At 41.0% G+C, this 9,929-nt stretch overlaps 1 protein-coding gene across 2 annotated transcripts in view; it reads right to left on the reverse strand.

Moving 5' to 3' along the window:
* The window catches only part of spop (speckle type BTB/POZ protein), an 85,724-nt gene that overhangs the window by 63,797 nt on the left and 11,998 nt on the right, over positions 1 to 9,929 (reverse strand). Inside the window, exon 2 of one of the 2 annotated variants that reach the window (XM_032537022.1) lies at positions 4,127 to 4,262. The exons of the other annotated variant lie outside the window; for it this stretch is intronic. The gene's annotated coding sequence lies outside the window, so the exon portion shown is untranslated. The remainder of the gene's footprint in view (positions 1 to 4,126; positions 4,263 to 9,929) is intronic. 2 annotated transcript variants of the gene reach the window in all.

Consider the following 9,929-nt stretch of genomic DNA (forward strand, 5'->3'; position numbering starts at 1 on the left):
GTTGGTCCATTTCTTTAACTGTCTATGGTAACAATAACCATACTAAACCAGCAGCAGAGTGCGTGATGGCTGAGCATTAAATGTCAGCTGACTGAGCTACAACTAAAGACTCACAATAGAAAACACACCAAATGAGAAGAAACCTGGCATTTAAAAGAACACACAACCTCCACTCCACTCATTTTAGACTTTCACTCCCGAGTGGTTTGTCTCAAAATGATCTATTCCCTATGGTTCTACACATCCCAAGTGTTCAGTGTTATGGAAGGCAGCATTGCAGACCCAACACAAGAGCATGGTATTTAAGAGGAAAGTATTTAATTCTGCAGAATTCCCACAGGATGTCAGTGTTTTTTTAAATCCACATTTAGGGCAACATGATAGGTGGCACTCCCTCAACAACTGAAAGACATTGAGGTGCAAATTGTACGCAAAAATCCGCCCTGCTGACGTGTCAGTGAGCAAGGCACTGAGCCACGCGCCTGCTCCAGGAGAACTGTGAAATTGTCCTCACAAGAATTACAGCATAGCTTGTTTGTTCCGCAGCATCACTTGTGTGGCCTTTGCAAATCTTACTCAGCTTGTTTTGGTCCAAATCAGTGGACAAGTAGTTGCTTTGTTGCATTCATGCATTGTCTGCTTTTATGATAACCATATACATATCAAAGCCATGCGGCAGGCAAATAAGTCCAAACAAATCCAATTACAGTCTGTGTCCGCTATAGCTTAGCTTTGTGGACTTGCAGTTTAGGCTCTTTTTGCATTGAGCTTCAACACTTCTTGTCTGCACTTTTGCAGAGTTTAGAAACACATTGAAAAAGCATTTTACTGCATTGTGAGTGCAAAGTTGCCCTTAGTTTATTTTGTTTTGCTTGGCTTTGCAAGCATAAGTAACTGCTGGCTATCAGATGACAATATCAGTCTCCTTATAGCCAGTAAACTGCATTTCAGGGTCATTTCATGAAGTTCTAACTCCTAACATACTCCCTTGCAGTTCATTTGTCAAGTCCACATTTTCAGAGGTCTCTGTGCGGTTATTATTTGTCACTGCTCTCACCTGCCAAAATGAAAGAAACTAAAAGCTTAAGGGTCCATGCACTTCACTTCAGAACTGACCAATGCACCCTGGTTTTGACTTCAACTGGGGCGGATATTGTGAGGAGGGTTTGGACGGGTTTATGCTGAGCATCTCCCAACTGCGTCCTCAGTTTTCAAATGTGAAAGTGGACGATGTGTGGTTGTGTGTGGCAGCCAGTAGTGACTGACAGGTCAGGTGAGCCCAGTTGTCTGCTCAGGCGTGTAGATCCAGCTCCTCTGACTGATCTGAAGTGGCTTCAATTAACTGGAGCAGCCAAGTGTGAGGGAGGGGACTATGGTGGGTGGAGTGTGGTGGGGGGGGGGGGGGACATGCCCTAGACATGCATCTTGACGGGGGGGGGGGCCTCGACAGGTCCTCCAATGCCCCAATCAACCTTTCTCATCCTTTTAGCTAATTACTAAGTATCCATATGGAGACACGTGTCATTCAAATCGTCTGTAACTGCAGGGTAAGCAAGGACGTCTTTCACTTGCTATAAAGGCGCACACACACACACACACACACACACACACACACACACACACACACACACACACACACACACACACACACAAATCACACACACACACACACACACACACACACACACACACACACACACACACACACCTAGTATTGCTTAAAAATAAACACATAATAGTTTCATAATTTTCAATACTAAAATCATTTTAAGTTTCCCGAGAGAACACAAATTAAGGGAGAATTCCGGCCAATTTTTACGTTAATCTTGATCGCTAAAATATGTGAGTACAGTCGATAGAAAACAAATGAGCCGCATCGGTGCGGTCAACACGGAGTAGCTGCCGCTACACCTACGAGCTTCCACTCAGGTAATACGGCAGTGGTCGGGGCCAGTTTTAGAGTGCCTTTGTGCCTCTTAACAGACACTAAATGCAATTAAAATGTCTGTGTAACATGAACAGGGTCCTTACGTGACAACAGGATGCGTTTTCAACTCAGACATTGTTTAAATTCACCTATCCTGTCTCGATCCTGCTGGTAGCTAGCTCGCCCTGTTAGCTGTTAGCTGTCTTCAGTCGTGCTTCTGTGATAATCACGCAGCAATTGTGTGTGTATTTGTAGCTCAATCATTTTGTGTGCAATCGATTTGGTGTCACATAAGAGCCCTGTTCATGTTGTACATTTTAATTGCATTTTGTGTCGGTTAACAGGCACAGGGATTTATTTGTAAAAAAAATTGTTGACATAGCTGCAGCTACTCTGTGTTGACCGCACCGATTCAGCTCATTTTTTCTTCTTCTATTGACTGTACTCGCATAAATATAGCAATCAAGATAAACCTAAAAACTGTCCGGATCTCTCCCTTAAGTGACAACCTGGAAATCCAATATCGCAGGCACTGCTTCACATACATCTGAAAAACCATATTCATGTTGATTCTGCATGATGCTCTGTATGCATTATAATATAAAAAGGATGGGATTAAAATATCCAGCATTCCTCAACAAGAAAAAACCCACACACAGATTTCATTTTCATGGATATGTGCAGCAACCCTGATGTTCGAAGACACTGCCAAGAGAAATGCTAGTTTTATTTGAATATGAAGGTAAATCACACTCCAAACAAACGGCAACGTGGAGAAACTGTCTTGAAATTTCTCTTCATTTACCTTTTATCCAAAAAGAAAACTACCTTTGTTAAATGTCTGATGAAACAATGAAACCTGTACACACCAGCAGGATAGTATGTCACAATTATGCACTATTTTACTATTTTCTCCTCTCAGCACACACAAAAAAAGTCTTTTGGCCTCTAACTGAAAAGAGAGTGCTATACTCTTTTCATCTAGCTTTTGCTGCTGCTTTCATGCAATGTTGCTGTTCTTGCTAGTTTTACATTACCTAATTAACATGGAAGTTTTCGGCGGAGGCATGAAACACAAAGGGCCACATAATTTCCCCTAAAGGATGTGTTATATTGTTCATTTTTGGGCCTCTCATGTTAACACATCCTCTATGCCTCCACCCTCATTTCCCCTTCCAAAATCCTGATCTCCTCTCTCACTTTTTAGTCTTTCATTAGAACGGTGTTCAATTTTCACTTTTAAATGACGGCTGAATACTAGTACAAACTTCTTACCCAGCTGTGTCTGCTTCGTCCTCTGTTCTCTTGCTACTTGGTATTCCTCTACTGGTAGCCTTCTTATCTTCTGTCACCTTCAGTCTTTTTGAAGGTTTGTGTTTTCTATTCAAACCATCTACCTCAGTTCTCATTCTGGACCGTCAATTTCATCTTACCCACTATTTGTTTGAACAACAGACATCTGAGAATAGGTGTACGCCTATCAAAAATCAAAACAAAACACAGTTTGCTTAAGAAAACCTACTGAACTACAACATAGTAAGTGATTATGATTTTAAACGACATGTCTGCCAAGTAGACAACCAAATATTTTAATGCCACGGAGAATTCAAAAGAACACAGCAAGTCAAAGAAATAAAGATTTAAATTAGATTAAGTGTAGACCTATTACAATATTGGTTTGTAAGCCCGGGCTGACAAATCAGTGCAGAACTAGTGATGCAACTAACTGTTATTGTCTTGATTAATTGATTAGTTGTTTGCTCTATAAAATGTCAGAAATGGTGCAAACGTTTATGAAGCTGTAGTCCGAGACATTTTACTTTTTTTAATAAAAAAAAAAACGACTCAAACCAATTAATTAGATATCAAAATCGATTAATTTAACAGTTGACAACTAATCGATCAATCTTTGCAGCTCTATGCAGAACATACGGCACCAGGAAGACAGCAATTTTTATGAAATACAGCAGTTTCATGTTAGAAAAAAGAACAAGGCCCTTAGTTCAAACATTTTAAAGACTTTTCCAGGATCTACGGACACCATTTTAAGCCAAATGTGTTTGCTACTGATATTGAACAAATGTATCATAGGCTGAAAGGGGCTCTAACACCTCCCTATTCCAGTGCCCCACAGTATACTTGACATTTCCCAACAGGTACAGACCACTACCCCCTTCCCTCCCACCACTTGGCACTCACCTAGATCAAAGTCCCTCAAACATCTGTTCCGCTAGCGGCTGCCATGACTAGCCACCTGGACTCCGTCCGTCAGGTCTGTCTGTCAGTAGGTGTGTCAGTACTGCTTGTCTGTCCAAAGCCTAGGCTTCTTGGCAAGCTGCAAACCCAAACAGCGGAAAGAATCAACAAGACTGTAGTTGTGAGAGCGAGCGTGGGTGTGAGCTGGTGCCTTATCATATTCTTGCAAGAGACTCCTTGTCAAGTTGACTGTTTGGGTGCGCATCTGTTATGTAGGAGACTTGAATGCAAAACGTTTTGGGATAGAGTGTGTGTGTTGTGTGGTTTTCTGTGGGGCAAGATATTACAAAGACATGTGTTTTACGAAGAGGTAGTGAGGTTTACACAGCGAGGTGGAACAAAGTGGAACAGGGGCTCTCCTTATGTAATTACACCCAGCATTAAAACACTAATCCAAACACAAACTGTGTCTGGACTGTATCCAACAGCAGACTAAGCTAAGCCACTTTTTTCAAGAATCAGGGTGGTGCTAATAGCAATACCATTCAAAGCAGGCTTCATGCTTCTTTAATACGTCTGAGGTTGTATTTACACTGACCCAAAAAATATGGATAACAATCTTTGTGGATATAATTCAGATGTATACGCTGCATGTTAATGTGATGTATAAAGGCCCCACAGAGACCCAAATAACAGTGCAACCATCTGACAGAACAGACCCACAGTGGCACTCAACTCCAACATAAAGCTGTACTCTGGCAGTCTCATTAAATCCTCCCAAGTTTTATTCACTTTCAAATACTACCAACTTTACCTAAATAAACATGCCTGCTTACTAATACTCCACATGGCTGCCAAACCCAAACCAACAGGATTTTACAGATCTGGTTGGGTGTGTATGACCAAGCATAAAGAAAGGTCTGTAGAAACCTGAAAGGTCTGCAGATTGTAACAAAATGTCTGAAGATAAACAGCCACAGTGAAGCTTGCTGGGCTCCCAATACAGCCAATCTATAAGGATGTCGGAAATTTAATACATTTAAAGTAGAAAGAGATGGCTGATTTTAGTAAATTTCCTTTTATATCCAGCTCATAAAGTACAAAGCTGCATTTTAAATCAGGCACCTGACACAAACTAAAACACCAACTTAAATAAGGCCCAGATTTACTGAACAAAGAATTGGCTACTTTTTACACTTAGGCTCTTTGTATTCATGACCAGTATCCAAACTGCCTTTGGGCTTTCACCTCAGAGAAAGAGGAAAGGATCTACATGAATGAATGAAATATCTTAAGAGCCACATGTTTACAGATACATACCAAGGAAATGTCAATCAGATGCATAATACAGAGGTTGAGCCCTGAGAGAAATGTCAAAAAGGGAGAACGTCTCTGTGATGTGTGTGAGGGCCCAACATCTGATCAATAGCTCACCTGAAATGAATACGTGATCACTGACAAAGCAGGTGTTCACTCCAAATTCAGAAAAATAGACGCAACCTGGATTAATACATCCCATTTTAAAAATCCATTTAATACCAACCTATCTTTTAGAGCTGAAACAGATAGTTTAAAACATCAAAGCATCATTCATAACATTGCCGTTGAAATTCTAAATTAAAATTGCTTCGCTAGGGTTGGGCGATTACATATTGGAGATAGTCGGAGTACATCCCCGGTTGTGTTTTAGGGCGATTTTTAGGGCGATTTTTAGGGCGATTTTGTCAGCGCTGAGCGGTGGCTCTCACTCGGCTCTCCCAAAGAGACCAGCAACGACAGAGAGAGCCAGCGGTTTGTTTTGACCAAACCAGAGTTGGTAATTGTTGGAACAGTGGAAAGACTAACCAAGACTGTTTTGGTTTTATTTGTTTTTTGTCAAGTTTGACTGAAGTGTGTTTTACAAAGCGCTAACAAGGCTTTGTTTGGTGAAAGAGAGAAACCTCAGATTCAGAAGGCGTATTTTGTATTTTATAATTGGTGTACGAAGATTTCCCCTACATCTTTCACATTTAAGAGACAAAACAATTAATATAAATAATCATTTGTTAGTAAGCCAATGTTTCGCCAGCCATCTGATCATTTAGAACACATTCTGAAGGAAGATGAAGAATAGATTCCTAATCAACATCAAGTATTTAAGGAGGACTTTTAAATTAAAGTGGCTTTAAAATTGGTGTTAATTAAGAATGGATCACGTGACTGACCTTATGTCTGGAGATTTTAACTTACAGCTTATTATTTCGGCTTTAGGGCGCACAAATTTATGTTTTCATTCACTCTATCAGCTCTAATAACACAATTTTCAGCTGTAGAATGCAGCTGATTTAAGCAGCAAAAAAATAAATGCTTTAAAAAAACAACTGCAAGCTACCCATTCAGCACCAGAAGGCAGGCAAACAAAGTTGGCTACCAGCAGGTGAACAGAGTGGAATATTCAAGAGCTAAAGAGACCCATTTTCCTCAGGGGTTGGTGGAGAAAAGATGTTAATATGTCAGTGTTGTGTTCACCTCATAGACTGTTTATATATAACATAATTAATAATATACATTCTCTGGTTCACCTTCACAACTTGTTTGTGCTTCCCCCAAGTGGAGGTTTAAAGAATTTTCTATAGTATCACGTCAACTTCCAATCTCATCTTCCTTCCTCATTGTTCCACGTTTGGAACTATACATTTTTATAGTTTTTGTGGGCTTTACATTCTGTGTCCAATATACACATTGGTCAGAGGAGTGATACTGGGTTGTGACCACAGGAAATGAAGTATGACCTGGAGCTTGTAACAACCCCATCAACATCTTAAATAAGCAGGATGGGACCTGGCCTTCATGCCCTTCCTGTCTTCTCTGTCCTGTATCGTTTCCCCTCCTGTTACTCTGGCAGTCTCAAGTGGTCATTTTGGACAGGGACGGATGATAATAGAGAATCCAACCAGTCATGCCACCAAGGCCTGACTGGTTGACCCCAGCAGTGTCTGAGCATCTTGAGACAGCACGGTCTGTCTGCGAGAGATGAAAAAAGAAAAGAAAACGAGCATGGAGCTGCCAGACAGGGAGGTGGGAAACAAAAATACAAGAGCAGAGAAAATAGAAAGCAGAAAAATAAAGAGCTGACAAGACACACAGGAGGGAGGGGCACGATGAAAGGTAGGTCGATGTACAACAGGCTGTTGAAATAGAGCGAGAAATACGGAGAAAGAAAAGAGTGCTCAAACAATGGTCAAGAAACGGAGGAACAAAAAGAGGAGAGTCACTAAAGGGATAGAAGGCATTCAGCAGAGGGCAGTAAGGAACATGAAGAGATGGGGGGGTAGTCCACAAAATAAAGAAAAATGTCAGACTCCATTTTTCTCTCAAAAGAGGGGAGAAATAAGGTGGAAGAAGAAAGGATTGCTCCTCTATGTCTCACTGCTCCTGAAACCCGCCCAGACACAAAAAGACCAATCTGTAGAAAGGGACAAAAACCCAAGGGGGGTTACATCAAGCTTTTCACCACATTCAAAAAAGAGCCACAGAGGAAGAATAACTTACACAATTAAGAGCATAACTGTCATCACAGCCAATCAACTCGTTGTCTCCCACACACAGACGAAGCAGCACTGACTTCTACTAGTGAATATCAGATACCTTTAAAAAGGTTAAAGGTAGGGGTGTCAATTCAAAAAAGATTCAATGTCAATTTTTTGGCTCAAGATTCGATTCAAAATCAATTTTCGATTCAAAAACGTCCAACAAATTGGAATTCTATGAATACATTTTGAATCTGTGTAGCTCGAATCGCGATACGCATGTGAATTGATTTTTTTGCACACCCCTAGTAAAAGGCCTTCCAGCATTCTAATGCAACCGAAAACCGCTCCATCACAACACGTTGATGACTCCTTTGCATCCTGAGAGCAAAGCTGACTTTTAAATACAATCTTCCTGACGTGCAAATGAAGTGCAGCCAATTCCATAACCTGCATGTGCATGAGAAAAAAGACCGATGTTTGAATCTGAAACTAATCACAGGTGAATGCATACCCTCACTCAATAAAATGCAAACTAAATTTAATGAGCTCTCAAGCTCCTTCACGGTGACATTTCCTCTTCCATTTCTCCATCTTTTACAAACTATCCCATTCAACCACTGCCCCCACCCCCCCCCCCCCACACTTACACTCGCCTCCGTTTTTCATTCTAAATCCACTTCTATGGCTCCATCTTTTTCTCTCTTCATCCAAAACAAAAGCCATGCCAGAAAGAGGGCCATCAATCTTCTTCAGTGAGACCAGAGTGCGAGGGGGTTCCAAGGCTAGAGCAGATTACTATCTCTCCTTACCACCACTCAACACCGGATAACATATAGAAGGAGAGGATGGGCAGACGGAGAGGCAGGGAGGGTCGAGAGCACGTCAAAAGAAACAATCTTAGATAGCGAGTGGACACATTTAGATGTTAAACCAACTGTCAACAGCCGAGGCTTGTCAAGTAAAGAAGCACAGCGGCTGAATTTAAAAAAACTCTAATCCTAACTGGCAACTCCAAACCTGACTCCTTGATTTATTTCTACGGAGAGCTTTGCTAATGGGACGACAAGAGCTACGCTGCAGCTTTCATCTCCTTTAAACAGCTGGCTTTGCTCGAGCATTGGAATTCATTGGTGTTTGTCCAATATCAATTAATCAAATGATTCTTTTTCTTTTTATCTGTCAAATGTAATAAAAAAAGATTTTTTTCTTGACAGATGACTTTATAAATGAATGTTAGGGCTCTACAAATTCTTGTAACATATCTATTGAATCTGAATCTTATCAAATTGTTTACCAAATTTGATTCGATGTTTAGCTTTAAAATAACTCAAACTCAAAGAACTGTATTCACCTTTTGTTGGCCGAGAAGAGAGAAACTCTCTTATAAACGTGTCTGTCTTCTGGTTAACGTGCTCTCTGCAGCTCTCTGTGCTCAAGATCATTTGTGAGGGACGAAGCTCCACTCTGTAACATCGCAGTACAATCGGAAGTAGACTTAGCGTTCTGTAGAACCAACACAGTGATACCTCTTCTCCATACAGATTCAGAGTCGCATATTCCCCCAGTAAAACTGGTTTGGAAAATGGAGGGTGGTCGGTTTTAGTCCAGCACTGACCACGCTATGGAGTGTGGACTGGTAGCTGGAGAGGTGCCAGCTCACCCACTTGAGCAAGGCACTAAACCCCTAACTGTTTGGAGCACTGAGTATGTGGCAGCCCCATAGCTCTGGCATCTCTCCAAAAACCACTGCATGTGTGTGTATTTCCTATGTGTGTATGTAAAAAAATAACAACAAAACTGAATTTCCCCAAGAGGTATTGATAAAGTACTTTTCTTCTTAAACCTGGTATTTCAATGTGCCAGATAGCATAATAAATCCAAATATGAGAGACTTGCTCAGCAAATATAGGCATTTTACTTTACTGCAACCAGACTCAAAATGTAACCCAACTATACTGACTGTTTCAACACTATTAATGTATGTAAATAAGTAGAAAGGAGGAGGGGAACTTGATGGAGCAGCTGACGTGTATTTAGACAAGACATTCCAAGCACTTGTTAGTGCGAATGAGTTAGGGAATGAGTGTGTGCGTCTTATCGAAAGTGTTATGTCCTACATTTGCAGCTTTGTGGTATTTAAAGACTCAATAAAGTGTTTGAACGTGTGTGTGTGTTGTAGCATTGACACTCACAAAGGTGGAAAAGCCAGAGCCATGGCTTTGCAGCTGACAGGACTTTTTTAACGAGCCCCCTCACTGCCTTGTGTATTGCAGTGGCAATAACACACACACACA

This window comes from Etheostoma spectabile, chromosome 15, assembly GCF_008692095.1.
Source record: "Etheostoma spectabile isolate EspeVRDwgs_2016 chromosome 15, UIUC_Espe_1.0, whole genome shotgun sequence".
NCBI classification, from domain to species: domain Eukaryota; kingdom Metazoa; phylum Chordata; class Actinopteri; order Perciformes; family Percidae; genus Etheostoma; species Etheostoma spectabile.